Genomic DNA, 18422 nt, shown 5'->3' on the forward strand with positions numbered 1-18422 from the left:
TTGGTCAAACTCATGTTCATAGCTTTGAGAACACTGCCCAACCATCTTGTCCTCTGTCGTCCCCTTCTCCTTGTGCCCTCCATCTTTCCCAACATCAGGGTCTTTTCCAGGGAGTCTTCTCTTCTCATGAGGTGGCCAAAGTATTGGAGCCTCAGCTTCAGATGTTGCGCCCGGTGCGGCCGGCCCCCCCTGCACCCCCCACGCTACGCCACTGCTCTTAGGGCTGATTTCCTGCAGAATGGATAGGTTTGATCTTCTTGCAGTCCATGGGACTCTCAAGAGTCTCCTCCAGCACCATAATTCTAAAGCATCAATTCTTCAGCGATCAGCCTTCTTTATGGTCCAGCTCTCACTTCCATACATCACTACTGGGAAAACCATAGCTTTAACTATAAGGAACCTTTGTTGGCAAGGTGATGTCTCTGCTTTTTAAGATGCTGTCTAGGTTTGTCTAACACACACATTTTGCCTAACACACACATTTTTGCAAAGCAACTTTGCCTAATATAATACATTTTCCCCATGTTGTTTCACTAACATATGCCTTTTAATAAACGCTTTCACTGCGTATATGCATTTTGGGAAATGTTGATCGTTTCGAGAACCACGTTGCAAAGTTCAGAGACGTGCGAATTTCGAAGCATGGCTGCGTTTTGGTTCTCACGTTGTTTCAGGAGGCGCAAATTAAGTGCGTTCACGCCATCAAATGTGGACTAAATCTATTTTCTCCCCCATTTCTATTAGTCACATTCTCATTAGAAATGTAATCTTAATCACCAGCTGAGATGAGTTAAAATCCCAGGGTGGTGTCTAACTAAATAGCTAGCTCTTGAGTCAGAATATCCCGGTTTAATAACTGGAGTTGGAATTGAATTTAAAAGATTTGATGGCACAAGGACTTTTGGCTGTGTGGCACAACTTCCTTCTCCTCTCTCCTTCTTTCCCTAAGTGCCCTCCCAAATCTGCCCCAGAAGTTTGGGAGAACCACCAGGGTGTGCAGGATGTGTGCATGGCCATTCTGACTCAAGATCCAACAAAATTAAATCTTTATTTATTATTCCATTCATTTGTACACCACTTCATCCCAGTTGTCTCTAAGACCCAGTGCAGTAATACTAAAAATAAAAGTTAAAAGGATAAAATCAGAAATCAATTTAAAAGCCTGCTGGAATAATAATTTAAAAATGGCCCCTATGTTTGTAGGGATAAAAAAGAGAATATTATGCCCCATGAGTGCTCTCACTCGCCCTTGTGAATCCTCTTTTTCCATATAGTAGACAAATCTTAGGCCTCCTCCCTCTTCCATCTGATCTACTCATTCAAATGAATATAGCTATTTTATTTTATTTTATTTTATTTTATTTTATTTTATTTTATTATTGTATTGCTAATCTGCCTCTTTACCCTGACCTTTGGCAGTGTTTTGTTTTGTGGAATCCATCCTTTTTAAAATTGAATTTATACTACCTGGGACCATTTGGAATGGTTTTGCTAATTTTATCATTGTCTATCTATCATCTATCTATCTATCTATCTATCTATCTATCTATCTATCTATCATCTATCTATCTATCATCTATCTATCTATCTATCTATCTATCTATCTATCTATCTATCTATCTATCTAATTGTCTCTTATAATGCTGTAGCAACCTGCCCTGAGAGTTTATGGTGAAGGGCCGATAAGAACTTTTATACAGAAGTCAGCTGGAGAGAGAGAGATGTCCACACTATTCCTGTACACTGAGTAGTGGGCAAGATAATCTAGAAGCAAGCAATGCTATATGAAAAAAGAGTCCCAGTAAGACTTGCTGCTGAATAGGCATGGTGAATACTAAGGGCTTGTTTTCAGTTTGGTTTGATTACAACCAAGATAAATTAAATCACCATTAGCAACAACAACAACGCTTAGCAATTGTGGTTGTGAGACAACAGCACTTCCCTGACCTCCCATCACCAGTGTTGCTGTTGCTTACTGGAAGACAGGGAGGGGTGAGGTGGTGGTGAGGGCAGCATGGTGCAAACTTACCAGCAGAGTTCCTGCTGGTGTGTTTGAACCACACTGACCCCTCCCAGTAAGCTGCCGTGATGCTTGTGACCAGGGCCAGATTTAGGTTTGATGAGGCCCTAAGCTACTGAAGGTGATGGGGCCCTTTATATGTCCAGCTGTCCTTTGTCAACAACAAATTGTCCCTGTTTCTTGTGTTGAATATATGCTATATGGTAATTTATGGACCTAATACATATCTAAAGCCATTTGCACATGCAGAATGTAGGCACCCTATATACAGAAATGAGCAAACCAGTGATATTTTAGGGAGCAGGCTAGCAGGCGGGGCCGATTACTTACATCATAGGAGCCTACACAACACAAAACAGTGTTGCTGTGTGTAGGTTTTTCTGTTGATACTTGCAGACATCCTAGAATTGCTCTGCCTCATTTTCCAAGTCCTAAAAATGGGCAGTTCCAGGTAGGCTAACACCCCAGAGGACAGGATCACACTTCAAAACGACCTTGACAAATTAGAGAACTGGGCCAAAACAAACAAGATGAATTTTAACAGGGAGAAATGTAAAGTATTGCACTTGGGCAAAAAAAATGAGAGGCACAAATACAAGATGGGGGACACCTGGCTTGAGAGCAGTACATGTGAAAAGGATCTAGGAGTCTTGGTTGACCACAAACTTGACATGAGCCAACAGTGTGACGCGGCAGCTAAAAAAGCCAATGCAATTCTGGGATGCATCAATAGGAGTATAGCATCTAGATCAAGGGAAGTAATAGTGCCACTGTATTCTGCTCTGGTCAGACCTCACCTGGAGTACTGTGTCCAGTTCTGGGCACCACAGTTCAAGAAGGACACTGACAAACTGGAACGTGTCCAGAGGAGGGCAACCAAAATGGTCAAAGGCCTGGAAACGATGCCTTATGAGGAACGGCTAAGGGAGCTGGGCATGTTTAGCCTGGAGAAGAGGAGGTTAAGGGGTGATATGATAGCCATGTTCAAATATATAAAAGGATGTCACATAGAGGAGGGAGAAAGGTTGTTTTCTGCTGCTCCAGAGAAGCGGACACGGAGCAATGGATCCAAACTACAAGAAAGAAGATTCCACCTAAACATTAGGAAGAACTTCCTGACAGTAAGAGCTGTTCGACAGTGGAATTTGCTGCCAAGGAGTGTGGTGGAATCTCCTACTTTGGAGGTCTTTAAGCAGAGGCTTGACAACCATATGTCAGGAGTGCTCTGATGGTGTTTCCTGCTTGGCAGGGGGTTGGACTCGATGGCCCTTGTGGTCTCTTCCAACTCTATGATTCTATGATTCTATGATTTTTTGCTCTATAAGACTCACTTTTTCCCTCCTAAAAAGTAAGGGGAAATGCGTGTGCGTCTTATGGAGCGAATGCAGGCTGTACGGCTATCCCCGAAGCCAGAGCAGCAAGAGGGATCGCTGCTTTTGCTGTGCAGTGATCCCACTTGCTGTTCTGGCTTCTGAGATTCAGAATATTTTTTTTCTTGTTTTCCTCTTCCAAAAACGAGGTGCGTCTTGTGGTCTGGTGCGTCTTATAGAGCGAAAAATATGGTATGTTTGATCTCTTATAATGTGGTTTATTGTTAATGCCGTTGATGCATTGATTTCAGTTCCATTCCCATTTAACATGATGTCAAACAGACTCAAACTGATGAAAGTATCCCTTGTGAAAGCCATTCCCTGCCTAATGGCTTGGCCACTAACAAGAAGCGTTGACTAATGGGCCACCCAGTTCACTTAGAAATGTGGGTCAAACTGTGGCTGTGACACACTCGCCTGTCAAAGGACACCCAAAGCACATTCTGTAGTTTGTTATGGGATGGTGGGCATTACAGCTCTGTGGGGGATAAACTACAGTACCCAGAATTCTCTGAGGGAAAGGAATGTGCTCTGAATGAGCTTTCAAGATATAATGTGTACACGCAGCCTGTGTGTGTGCAACAGGTGGGGGGGGAGTTGTTTGCATTTGTCCAGAGCAACGGTCAGCAACCTTTTTCAGTTGTGGGCCGGTCCACCATCTCTCAGACCGTGTGGTGGGCTAGACTATTTTTTTTGGGGGGGGGGGAATGAACGAATTCCTATGCCCCACAAATAACCCAGAGATGCATTTTAAATAAAAGCACACATTCTACTCATGTAAAAAGGCCCTGATTCCCGGACCATCCGCGGGCCGGATTGAGAAGGCGATTGGGCCGCATCCAGACCCCAGGCCTTAAGTTGCCTACCCCTGGTCCAGAGAAACAGGAAAGGCCACCTGAGGAAAGAAGGGTCTGAGAGAGGTGGGAAGGGTTGCCATATGTCCTCTTTTTCCTGGACATATCATCTTTTTCAGGGGTTAAATCTCTGTCTGGGTGTATTTTTCAAATTTGCCAAAATGTCTCTGGTAATACTTTCTGGATGTGACACGGATATAACTGGTGGCTGAAGACTTGCTTTCCTCTTCTCTTCTCCTGCCCCCCCCCCAGCAATATATCACAGCTTCTACAGTGGTGCCTCGCAAGACGAAATTAATTCGTTCTGCGAGTTTTTTTGTCTTGCGAGTTTTTTGTCTTGCGAAGCACGGTTTCCCATAGGAATGCACTGAAACGGTTTCCCATAGGAAAAAGGAAACAAACTTGCAAGACGTTTTCGTCTTGCGAAGCAAGCCCATAGGGAAATTCGTCTTGCGAAGCAACTCAAAAAACGAAAAACTCTTTCGTCTTGCGAGTTTTTCGTCTGGCGAGGCATTCGTCTTGCGAGGTACCACTGTACAGCCTACATATAGAAGGGGTATTTAAAATGAGTCGTATAGCGTCCTCTTTTTCGCTCTTCAAAATATGACAACCCTAACTATGGTGGAACCAATAGTGGCGCAGAGCAGCGTTACCTTTCTGAGTGCTCGCCTGCACACCTGTGCTTAAATAAGCAGATACAGTGGTACCTCAGGTTAAGAACTTAATTCGTTCTGGAGGTCCGTTCTTAACCTGAAACCGTTCTTAACCTGAGGTACCACTTTAGCTAATGGGGCCTTCCACTGCCACCACGCGATTTCTGTCCTCATCCTGAAGCAAAGTTATTAACCCGAGGTACTATTTCTGGGTTAGCGGAGTATGTAACCTAAAGCATATGTAACCTGAAGCGTATGTAACCCGAGGTACCACTGTATTGCCAGTGCCTTGGGGACTAATAGGCTGTTGGCAGTAAAAGGTAAGAAATGTATGGAGCTCTGCTCAAATGGCATTTTCTTTTTCTATAATAATATTTATTAAAGTTTCACAAACAATAAAAATAAAAACAAAACACATAAAAAATACACAATAAAAAACAGTTAACAGAAGAAAAAAGAAAAAAGAAAGAATAAGAACAAAGAAGAAAACCAATAATCAAAACAGAAAATAGATTAATATTTTCAAATCTTAAATTTCCTTAACTAGTTTCTTGACCTCCTCACACCTCCCATTTTGTATTCCAGTTCAGATATTAAATTCAGCAAATCCTTACCTTCTAACATTTATCCTTACTCAAGATATTAACCTATTATAAGTATCAATTTCCAATTATCAATCCCTATTCAAATTTTCTTAAACATCTTCAAATGGCATTTTCAAGTACCACTTCCCCCCTGCCGCATGACCCGCTCTCTAAATCTCAATACACTAGAGTTGTTGCCTGCTACTCACTGTTATAAGTATGGAACATGTTCAGGACTGCAATACCTCAAGGACCGCCTCTTTCCAAATGAACCTACTCGGTCCCTGAGATCATCTTCTGAGGCCCCTCTTCATTTCCCTCCTCCTCGAGAGGTCTGGAGGGTGGCAACACGAGAACGGGGCCTTCTCTGCAGTGGCTCCCCGTCTGTGGAATTCTCTCCCCAGGGAAGTTTGCCTGGCACCTTCATTATACACCTTTAGGTGCCAGGCAAAAATGTTCCTTTTTAACCAGGCCTTTGGTTGCTCTGATTTACATCCTATGCCCTTTTTAAATGTGTGTGGGGTTTCTTGGGGGGGCTATTGAGTTGTTTTTTTTATTTTTATTATGTAGTTTGTGGTTTTATATCTTGATGTTATTCTGTGAACCACCCTGAGACCCCCCAGGTATAGGGCGCTATATAAATTCAATGAATAATAATAACAATAATAACATGTGGACCTGAGAGCCACTTACAATTTCACGATTAGTAGAAGTGAGTTGAAGAGCAGGAGCGAAGTAGCATCTAAACAGCCCCGTGTGGTCTTTTCAAGAGGAGCACTGAAGAAAGTTGGTACATTTGTATTGTTAAATCGCCAAAGAATTGATGCTTTTGAATTATGGTGCTGGAGGAGACTCTTGAGAGTCCCACGGACTGCAAGAAGATCAAACCTCTCCATTCTGAAGGAAATCAGCCCTGAGTGCTCACTGGAAGGGCAGATCGTGAAGCTGAGGCTCCAATACTTTGGCCACCTCATGAGAAGAGAAGACTCCCTGGAAAAGACCCTGATGCTGGGAAAGATGGAGGGCAGAAGGAGAAGGGGACAAAAGAGGACGAGATGGTTGGACAGTGTTCTGGAAGCTACCAGCATGAGTTTGACCAAACTGCGGGAGGCAGTGGAAGACAGGAGTGCCTGGCGTGCTCTTGTCCATGGGGTCACGAAGAGCCGGACACGACTAAACGACTAAACAACAAGGCAAAATTGCATACAATCATGTGCAAAAATGTGTCTATTAGGCAAAATTGCATGCAAACGTGTGCATTGGGAGAAATTTGCAAAATGGATGTGGAAATGGATGTTATGAAATAAGAACTGAAGACTGTTAAAATGAGAAACTGAGAGAAGCCCAACTTAACCGATTTATCCATCCCTGGTGACTAAGGAGCTATCTCGCGTGCAATTACACATTCCCCCCCACATGCCAACTTTCTTCTCTTGTGTCATGCTGTTTCCCAAATGCTTAGCAAGCTCATACAAGCAGATCTTGAAAAAAAATCTCTAAAAATATGGGCGCTCATCAGATGGACTGTCAGGAATGCTCCTGGGGCCTACTACTCATGGACTGAGCAGTGATGATGCTACTGTGCTACTCTTGACACACTTTTGGAGCATACCCAAGTCTGCTCCAAGACTGAAAGCTAACCGGATGTCCCACAGAATCACTTTGGGTTTTAGCAAAGCAAACAGTCTAATTTGTCAGCGCCTAAATGATACTGAAGGGAGGCGGGTCGCGCTGTGGGTTAAACCGCAGAACCTAGGACTTGCTGATCAGAAGGTTGGTGGTTCGAATCCCCGTGACTGGTTGAGCTCCTGTTGCTCGGTCCCTGCTCCTGCCCACCTAGCAGTTCGAAAGCACGTCAAAGTGCAAGTAGATAAATAGGTACCGCTCCGGCAGGAAGGTAAACGGCGTTTCCGTGCACTGCTCTGGTTCGCCAGAAGCGGCTTAGTCATGTTGGCCACATGACCCGGAAGCTGTACGCCGGCTCCCTCGGCCAATAAAGCGAGATGAGCGCTGCAACCCCAGAGTCAGCCACGACTGGACCTAATGGTCAGGGGTCCCTTTACCTTTACCTTTTTAAATGATACCGAGCGTCAGAACAATTTGGCCACAATAAGGAAATTTTGCCCGTGGTATGGCTAATTTCCACCTTCCCACTTCAACTCTCTGGCACCCTATCTGCATAACCTAGCAATTCTAAAATATAGACGCGCTTTTACTCTTGCAAGATTGAGTGTATTGCCCTCGGCGGTACTTGAGGGACGATTCCTACAGATTCCACATGAAAAACGCTTATGTCCCTGTGGAGATGGCAGTACCGAATCGGTGGCGCATGCCCTTCTGGCTTGCACTCTTTATAAAGACTTGAGGAATGAGATTACCACCCCTCTTTTATTGTCCATTCCAGGTCGCCCAGCTACTGCCACAGTGTCCTTTCTCTTGGCAAATCAAGATGAGCAGGTGACAGCAAAGGTTGCAAGGTTTTTAGCTGGGGCAAATAGAATAAGATCCACTACAGCGGTACCTCGGGTTAAGTACTTAATTCTTTCCGGAGGTCCATACTTAACTTGAAACTGTCCTTAACCTGAAGTACCACTTTAGCTAATGGGGCCTCCTGCTGCCGCTGCGTCGCTGCTGCACGATTTCTGTTCTCATCCTGAAGCAAAGTTCTTAACCTGAAGCACTATTTTTGGGTTAGCGGAGTCTGTAACCTGAAGCGTATGTAGCCTGAAGCGTATGTAACCCAAGGTACCACTGTATTTGATTATTGATTCAAAACCCTAAAAAGCATTTTATATAATTGACTTTTTATTTCTATTCTTTGTATATCGTATTGTTGTTTTATTGCTGTGGCCGATGGCTGAGGCAATTAAAGATTCATTCATTCCCACAGAATCAGGGAAGGAAAAATGGCTCGGATGAAATAGCCTGTGCCTCATCTACAGGAGCTCTCAAGTATCTCCACTAGGGTTTGGACACGTCACAATGATTGGGTATGTTCCTGATCTTCAGTTAAGCACATTGCAACAAGTCTAATGACCCAGTTAAGTAGCGCAGGAACATGGCTAATTGCCACAACATGTCCAACCCTCAATTCCTAGTGGAGAGGTGTCTGACTGAGAGCTCTTGCAGAGAAGGCCCAGGAGATTGGTGAAGTTGTTGACTGAAGATAAGTCAAGTTAGTCTAAATGTGTGTGGTGTGTGTATCACCCCCTAATGCAGACGAAATGGCAGTGTTGTGTTGCCCTTGGGGGACAAATATAGAATTCCCTCTGCAGCCTTTCCACCTCTTCTGTGTCGGTAGAAGAGGGATGAGCACACAAAACTTCTGTTGCTGTACACACAGTTCTCAAATGGTTGTGTTCTATCTCTGAGTCACTTCCTGGTAGCTCTTCCTCCCTCCAGGGTCACTGAGTTATTCTCCCTGTCTACATACACACCACACATTTAAAGCATATTTAAAGCACGTTCCCCAGAAAGCTACAGTTCTCAGCACCCTTAACAAACTACAGGTGAAAGGTGCTTTAAATGTGCTTTAAAGACATGGTGTGCCCCCTTTCATGGACTGTTAAATTTAAAAGTGAAACAGTAACTGCAGCAGATGGAACTCGCAACCCCCTTGCTGCACAACTAGTTTTGACTTTATACAGATTCTTTATTTTGGCAGCTTCATTTTTGGGTGTTACGCACATCATATTTCAGGGGACACAGGTTGCGCTGTGGGTTAAACCACAGAGCCTAGGGCTTGCCAATCAGAAGGTCGGCGGTTCGAATCCCCGCAACGGGGTGAGCTCCCATTGCTTGGTCCCAGCTCCTGCCAACCTAGCAGTTCGAAAGCAAAAAGTGCAAGTAGATAAATAGGTACCGCTCCGGCGGAAAGGTAAACGGCGTTTCCGTGCGCTGCTCTGGTTCACTAGAAGCGGCTTAGTCAGGCTGGCCACATGACCCGGAAGCTGTACGCCGGCTCCCTCGGCCAATAAAGTGAGATGAGCGCCGCAACCCCAAAGTCGTCCGTGACTGGACCTAATGGTCAGGGGTCCCTTTACCTTTACATCATATTTTACCAGGTGGTGAGATGCTCCAGGGGGTTGATTCTGATTGGAAGGAGAGATCGTGCCTCATTGCCTTTTGGATTGCAAAGGTCACACTGTCCACCTCTTTCTTTTCTGTCTCCAACAAATTGCTGCTTCTCTTCCACACCTGCCTAGATTATATTATCTATAGCCACCTACCCTTTGAAAAGCCTTCGATGAAGTTGCAGATTATTTCCCGCTGTTGGGTAAACACCCACAGGCCATTGTGGGCCATTAACCATTTGCCTGACAAAACACGTCAGCAGTCTTAACTCTATCCTAAACAACCCTTCCCCCCCCAAAAAAAAACCCTAGTAGGATGTGTTAAGGAACAACATCTTGACTCTTAGCTAGGGTGGGTGGCTCTCTTGTGGTAGGGCAGGGGTCCGGAACCTTTCAGCCGTGGGCCGGCCCACTGTCCCTCAGACCATGTGGGGGGCCGGATTATATTTTTGGGGAAAAAATATGAACGTTTTTGCCTGGTGCCTAAAGTTGAAGGCACCAGATGAACTTCCCTGGGGAGAGCATTCCACAGATGGGGAGCCACTGCAGAGAAGGCCCCGTTCTTGTGTTGCCACCCTCCAGACCTCTTGAGGAGGAGACGCACGAAGGAGGGCCTCAGAAGATGATCTCAGGGTCTGGGTAGGTTCATATGGAAAGAGGCGGTCCTTGAGATATTGTCCCCTGAGCCATTTACGGCTTTATAGGTCAAAAAGAGCACTTTGAATTGGGCCCAGAAACTAATCGGTAGCCAATGCAGTCAGACCAGGATCGGTGTAATACAGTGGTACCTCTGGTTGCGAATGGGATCCGTTCCGGAGGCCCGTTCGCAACATGAGCAGAATGCAACCCGCAGCGGCGTGTCTGCGCATGCGTGGGTTGCAATTTGCCACTTCTGCGCATGCACGCGACATCATTTTGCGCATCTGTGCATGCGTGAGTGGCGAAGAGCAGCGAAACCCGGAAGTAACCTTTCCCGGTACTTCTGGGTCGCTGCGGGACGCAACCTGAAAAAACGTATTATGAAGCAAACGTAACATGAGGTATGACTGTATGCTCAAACCATCTTGCTCCAGTGCATAGCTGTCAAGTGTCCCTTATTTGAAGGGACAGTCCCTTATTCCAGCGCCATGTCCCGCTGCTGTCCGTTATTGATGGATGTCCCTTAAATGATGTCCCTTAAATTTCAAAGGAAGCAGCTCCTCTACCTCCCTCCCTGCCGGCCAGGCTTCAACTGTGTTGCTTGGCTGCGTTGCTCACCCAATAAGGAGTCTAAGAACGACTGGGGGGTGGAGCTTGCATGCCTTGTGTGTGGCTAGTTAATGCAAGCTGAGGGGTTTTTGGAATGCTGGACGCCATTTTGTTGCACGTGCTGCTGCAAACTTTCCAGTGCAAAGCCAGGCCGGGGAGCCATCCTAAGTTGAGGCTGCATAGGCCTTGTGGTGCATGTGATTCAGATTCTATTCAGCTGAACCTCTGGTTACAAAGTTGGTTGGACATTTTCTCGAAGCTACCAGCATGAGTTTGACCAGACTGCAGGAGGACAGGAAGACTGGAGTACCTTGAACAGGTGAGGCTGCAGGTCCATTATTTTGGCTGCTGGTCCCTTATTTTCAAGGCTGCTGGTCCCTTATTTTCAAATCTGTAAGTTGACAGCTATGCTGCGGTGAGCAACCTGGCCACTGAATTCTACACCAGCTGAAGTTTCTGAACCGTCTTCAGAGGCAGCCCTACATATAACGCATTGCAGCAATCTAGCCTTGAGGTTACTTACCTTTCCAACAATGGGACTGAGTTTATGTACACATTAGCTTCTTGAAACCCAGCAAGGTCATTCCCCCGTGCGGCTTTTCAAGTCACATTCTTATCCCGCTGTACACATCAGAGAGGGGTCAAGGATGTCTTCACCTGACGCACGTTACCTCATTCATTTCCGTGCGTCAAACTCTAGGTCACTGAAGCTGCCATTCGTCGCATGCGCAGCAGCGCTATCAAATGTAGACAACCCGTCTCAACTGCGGCTTCTGTTTTCTAAACTACTTAGGCTCCAGGTACCCAAAAGACTGTTTTCTTCCCTAAACACTCTCTGGGAGGGTGTTAAGATCGGCAGAGAGGAGAGGACATTCTCTTGGCAGCACCTAAATTGTGCGTTGGGCATATTTGCTATACAGATTTCATCTTATGCTGAACATCTGCCTCTTTATCCTGGTCTTAGACATTGATAGTCCCTGTGGAACACCCTCCCATCAGAAACCAAGGAAATAAACAACTATAGTGGTACCTCAGGTTAAGTACTTAATTTGTTCCGGAGGTCCGTTCTTAACCTGAAACTGTTCTTAACCTGAAGCACCACTTTAGCTAATGGGGCCTCCTGCTGCCGCCACGCTGCTGGAGCACGATTTCTGTTCTCGTCCTGAAGCAAAGTTCTTAACCTGAAGCACTATTTCTGGGTTAGTGGAGTCTGTAACCTGAAGCGTATGCAACCTGAAGCGTATGTAACCTGAAGCGTATGTTACCTGAGGTACCACTGTATCTAACTTTTAGAGGACACCTGAAGGCAACCCTGAATCGGGAATTTTTTTTAATGCCTAATGTTTTGCAATTTTTTATGTGCTGTAAGCCGCCCAGAGTGGCTGGGGAAATCCAGGCAGAGGGTCGAGGTATAAATTATTATTATTATTATTATTATTCCTATATAATATCAATATCCATATCTATAGTGCCTATATCCAGTGCTTTTTTCTGGGGTGACGCAGGGATACGCATACCCCTAAACATTTTGTGAATCTAAGTTTGGCCTCATTGAGGGCCAGTATTTCAATATGAGTGGGAAAATGAGAGTACCCCTAATAATAATTATTATTTTTTAAAGCATTGCCTATATCTATATATATATAGGGCTGATGTAGACATAGACATAGATGCCCCACTCTAGTTGTGATTCAAATTTTTTTTAAACTGTTTTTAGTGTTGCATTTTACATTGTTAGGACCTTCTGGTGGAGGGTGAATAATAAAGCTAATACTAATAATATGAGGAAATAAATGGAGAATAATGAGTGGAAAAGGGGACTAGAAGGGGAAAGAAACCTACGAAGAACAAAAAGAAAGGGTGACAAGGGAGTTAATTGGGCGTAAAAAGAATTTGAAGATTTGAAAGGGAGAGTGAAACTGTGCTGAAATATGATTCCTGACCTATTGAGCAGCAACGCCCTAGGAGTTATGGCAATGGCTTCTTAACCCAAGCTGCGAACCCACTGCTTTTTTCCCCAGTCCCTGAAGCCACGTACATGTGATGTTATCCTCTAGTTCAGTGGTGGTGAACCTATGGCACGCGTGCCAGAGAAGAAGAAGAGGAGGAGGAGGAGGAGGAGTTTGGATTTGATATCCCACTTTATCACTACCCGAAGGAGTCTCAAAGTGGCTAACATTCTCCTTTCCCTTCCTCCCCCACAACAAGCACTCTGTGAGGTGAGTGGGGCTGAGAGACGTCAAATAAGTGGGACTGGCCCAAGGTCACCCAGCAGCTGCATGTGGAGGAGTGTGGAAGCGAACCCGGTTCCCCAGATTACGAGACTACCCCTCTTAACCACTCTCTGTGCGTGTTCGTGGTGGAGCATATGTGAGATCTAGGCCAGACGGGCACTGGCACCCCCCAAAAAGCTCAACTACTCTGGGCAATCTCCCCCATTATCTAAATAAATAAATATTTATTTTTTAATACCCCGCCCTCCCTGGCCATAGCCGGGCTCAGGGTGGCTCACACCAGTAAAATTACAGTAAAAACATAACAGGGGAAAAACCCAATTTAAAATACAGGTTAAAATGCAGTTTAAAATGCAGCCTCATTTTAAAAGTGGCCCATAGATCAAAACCATAAGGGGAGGGAAATATAAGGGTCAGACTGAGTCCAAACCAAAGGCCAGGCAGAACAGCTCTGTCTTGCAGGCCCTGTGGAAAGATTTCAAGTCCTGCAGGGCCCTGGTCTCTTGTGACAAAGTGTTCCACCAAGTCGGGGCCAGCACTGAAAAGGCCCTGGCCCTAGCTGAGACCAATCTAACCAGCTTGCGACCTGAGACCGCCAAAATGTTGTCGTTTGTGGACCTTAAGGTCCTCTGCGGGGCATACCAGGAGAGGCGGTGCTGTAGGTACGTGGGTCCTAGGCCGCATAGGCCTTTAGGAGTCCCCCCCAACAGGGAGTGTGTTATGCCCAGAAAAAAACGGTAAATTGCGGTGGGTTTTGCATTGCAGTTCGGACACTCGGTCTCTAAAAGGTTTGCCGCCACCGCTCTAGATTCTAGGTCTTGGTACATGTTCCCTTTAATTCCCTTTATTTTCTGACTTGGAAAAAAATGGCCACATGGAAGCAGCAATGGCTGCAGTGTCTAAGTTGGACCCTGAGGTGGGGGAGGCTGAATGAAGTCTCTTCCCTCCCTCTGGATCTGTGACTCATACTGCTGCCTCTTTGACTAATTTGACTAGTGATGTAAAAATTGGGGTTTGGCATTTGCTGCCCAACTCTGAGTCCCCGAAGTCCATGATTGGTCAGAGAAGAATGGATGGAGGAAGGATCCAGTGGAAAGCAAGGCAGATCTTTATTTTTCTGGAGCCAGTGTGGTGTAGTGGTTAAGAGCGGTAGACTCGTAATCTGGTGAACCGGGTTCGCGTCTCCGCTCCTCCACATGCAGCTGCTGGGTGACCTTGGGCCAGTCACACTTCTTTGAAGTCTCTCAGCCCCACTCACCTCACAGAGTGTTTGTAGTGGGGGAGGAAGGGAAAGGAGATTGTTAGCCGCTTTGAGACTCCTGAAGGGGAGTGAAAGGCGGAATATCAAGTCCAAACTCTTCTTCTGCTGCTGCTGCTGCAACAGAGTTCCCTTCCCTCCTTCCAAGGAGGGAGAGACCCTGAACAAAAGTGTGCAGGAACCTTTAAAGACTTTTGACATTGTCCAACCCCCTTAGCCAAAGACCACCCCAAAACCATCATACAGTGGTAACTCAGGTTACATACGCTTCAGGTTACATACGCTTCAGTTTACAGACTCCGCTAACCCAGAAATAGTGCTTCAGGTTAAGAACTTTGCTTCAGGATGAAAACAGAAATCGTGCTCCGACGGCGTGGCAGCAGCAGGAGGCCCCATTGGCTAAAGTGGTGCTTCAGGTTAAGAACGGACCTCCAGAACGAATTAAGTACTTAACCTGAGGTACCACTGTACATACATCATAGGAGGCAGTCTACAGCAGAAATCCTGTCTGCCAGGAACCCTGATAATGGTCGCTGATTGCATTACCTGGGCAGCCTGGCCATTCTTTGGTGATGGTTAATACTTTAGTTCCTGAATCCAGGTCACAGGCTCACCCTATTCATACACAAATACGCCCTTAAGACAGGATTCCTAAGTGAAACGACAGTGGGAAGGCTTTCCCCATTTGCCTCTCTTACTGCAGAGGAATATTTGAGGTCACTGTTAAGAGTCCAAATGGCTTCAGGATTGCTCTCCTGTACCATGTATAAACACATGGTTTATACATTTTGATATGTGTGCATTTATGAATATTTATTGTATATTTGAATCTCAGAGATGGTCCTGTCTCCCACCTGCATTGAGATGCATGCATTTCCCAACTTTTCTATCTGGATTTTCACTTTCTGAAATATGGCAACCCTAGCAGATGTTGTTTTTTAGTCGTTTAGTTGTGTCCGACTCTTCGTGACCCCATGGACCAGAGCACACCAGGCACTCCTGTCTTCCACTGCCTCCCGCAGTTTGGTCAAACTCATGCTGGTAGCTTCGAGAACACTGGCCAACCATCTCGTCCTCTGTCGTCCCCTTCTCCTTGTGCCCTCCATCTTTCCCAACATCAGGGTCTTTTCCAGGGAGTCTTCTCTTCTCATGAGGTGGCCAAAGTACTGGAGTCTCAGCTTCAGGATCTGTCCTTCCAGTGAGCATTCAGGTCTGATTTCCTTCAGAATGGATAGGTTTGATCTTCTTGCAGTCCATGGGACTCTCCAGAGTCTCCTCCAGCACCATAATTCAAAAGTGTCAATTCAACCTTCTTTATGGTCCAGCTCTCACTTCCATACATCACTACTGGGAAAACCATAGCTTTAACTATACGGACCTTTGTTGGCAAGGTGATGTCCCTGCAGATGTAGTTTACAGCAGAACAACAGTGAGGGGGTAGCAGGGGCGGCCTGGCCCATTTTGCCGCCTGAGGCAAAAATGGGAAGGTGCCACCCTGTCTGCTGCTTGTCTCCCTTGCTGCCCCTGCCAAAGCCCCTGTCCCATACTGGGGGTGCACAGCTGTGGCTGCCCGCGAGATCTCCTGAGAGCCCTGCAAAATCACGTGGAGGCCTCTTGCGAGATCTTGAGTGGCTCTCACGAGATCTTGCCGGAACCCGGAAGCAGCCACAGCCACTTCCGGCTTTGTGTGTGTGCCCACAGAGATGCCCCTGAGATTCTGCTGCCCAAGGCAACTGCCTCAGTCTGCCTCATGGGTGGGCCAGCACTGCTGAGCAGGGTCGAGAGCTGCCAGTCTGAAAGCGCCCTCAGAGAGTGAGCAGAAGAAACTCTTCCCCGCCCTCCCTTGCCACAGAAATGCCATTGTGCCTGTTGTCAAAGAAATAAATATCTGCATGAGCCACAGACTGCATCGAAAGCTCTGATTAGCCTGGCAAAGAGTCAACCCAGCAAGAGGCTATAAGGAAGAGGAGATCCCGAGCAGGAAGGGTTTTCCTGTAAATGGTAACACCAAAGGGAATTTCCTTTGTATTGGGAGGGCCAGAGCAAACGTGAGGTGGCAGGCGAGTGTTTGTATCGTATGAGTGCTGCAAAAGAGGTGCAGGAAAGCAGGAAGAAGGCTTCAGCTGGCAAGTTTCGGCGCACGGTGATGCTTTGCAGAAAATGATCTGCATCACCAGGAAATCCTTGACTCGCAACAGCACTCCAAGCATACAGAGATGTGTGATGGCATAAAAAGAAACCCTTTGATGTGCAGAGGGAGGCAACTTGTAAAGCCAGAAAGACATGAACATACATCCCTTGACGGCAGCCTTACTAGCAAAAATTAGGCAGCAGCGTTAATCAAAACTAGAGGCAATTCAATAATAATAATAATAATAATAACAATAATAATAATTTATTTACACCCTGCCCATCTGGCTGGGTTTCCCCAGCCACTCTGGGCGGCTTCCAACAAAACACTAAAATACAATAACCTATTAAACATTAAAACCTTCCCTAAACAGGGCTGCCTTTAGATGTCTTCTAAAAGTTTGGTAGTTATTTTTCTCTTTGACATCTGGTGGGAGGGCGTTCCACAGGGCAGGTGCCACTACCAAGAAGGCCCTCTGCCTGGTTCCCTGTAACTTGGCTTCTTGCAGCAAGGGAACCGCTGGAAGGCCCTTGGCGCTGGACCTCAGTGTCCCGGCAGAACGATGGAGGTAGAGACGCTCCGTTAGGTATACAGTGGTGCCTCGGGTTACATACACTTCAGGTTACATACGCTTCAGGTTACAGACTCCACTAACCCAGAAATAGTGCTTCAGGTTAAGAACTTTGCTTCAGGATGAGAACAGAAATCGTGCTCCGGCGGCGTGGCAGCAGCAGCAGGCCCCATTAGCTAAAGTGGTGCTTCAGGTTAAGAACAGTTTCAGGTTAAGTACGGACCTCCGGAACAAATTAAGTACTTAACCCGAGGTACCACTGTACTGGACCAAGGCCATTTAGGGCTTTAAAGGTCAGCACAAACACTTTGAATTGTGCTCACATCCACACCACAAATTAAAGATCTGTTCCTTCCTCAAAGATTCCTGGGACTGGAGCTGCAATTCCAAGTACCCTTAACAAACCAAGGTCCCCATGATTCTTTGGGGAAAGGGATGTGCTTTAAACGTGTGATGTGGATACAAACGTGGTTATTACTGCTGTTTGTGCTGCTATGCTATGCTATGCTAACTGCAGAAAGGGGAAAGGTGAAAGGAGGAAGGGAGGTTTCTCTGTATCTCCAGGGGGAGAAAAGCTTATGGATGACCCTAGATGTTTACAGGGCTGAGTGTGATGTAGGGGGTTGAACCTCCATTGCATCTCAACCTGTTTTGGTGTGTGGGGTCTGAACTTATTCAGTGTGGCTCATTTAAGGGGAACTATTTCTCGAATCGTGATGGGGATAGCCCTGCTCAATCCGAGCCACTCCCAATACAAATCTATGCGGAAGAGCTCATGTATCTGGAAAAAACATGAAAACGTTGAAAAATATCTGCCTAACAACATGGAAATTAATAAACTTGTTATGCTTAGTTCAACTAAAACCCCATCTGGGGACAAAACTGAAATGAAACTGCCTATGTTTTTCAAGTTTGGATTTAATTATTTGTGAACCTCAGTCATGATACCCATACTTCATCTTTTTTTTTTAATGCAACTATATTTATAATTATCTAAACCATCCATTTTTAGGGGCGCGGGTTAAACCACTGAGCCTAGGACTTGCCGATCAGAAGGTCAGCGGTTTGAATCCCTGCAACGGGGTGAGCTCCTGTTGCTCAGTCCCTGCTCCTGCCAACCTAGCAGTTCGAAAGCACATCAAAGTGCAAGTAGATAAATAGGTACTGCTCTGGCGGGAAGGTAAACGGTGTTTCCGTGCGCTGCTCTGGTTCACCAGAAGCGGCTTAGTCATGCTGGCCACATGACCCGAAGCTGTACGCCGGCTCCCTCGGCCAATAAAGCGAGATGAGCGCCGCAACCCCAGAGTCGGCCACAACTGGACCTAATGGTCAGGGGTCCCTTTACCTTTAAACCATCCCTTTACTCAGCCTCAGCTCTTAGGAGAAAACATGGTGCCAGATGCATGATGGGAGATGGAGCGTTGGC

The sequence above is a fragment of the Podarcis vaucheri genome (assembly GCF_965113315.1).
Source record: "Podarcis vaucheri genome assembly, chromosome: 13".
NCBI lineage: Eukaryota > Metazoa > Chordata > Lepidosauria > Squamata > Lacertidae > Podarcis > Podarcis vaucheri.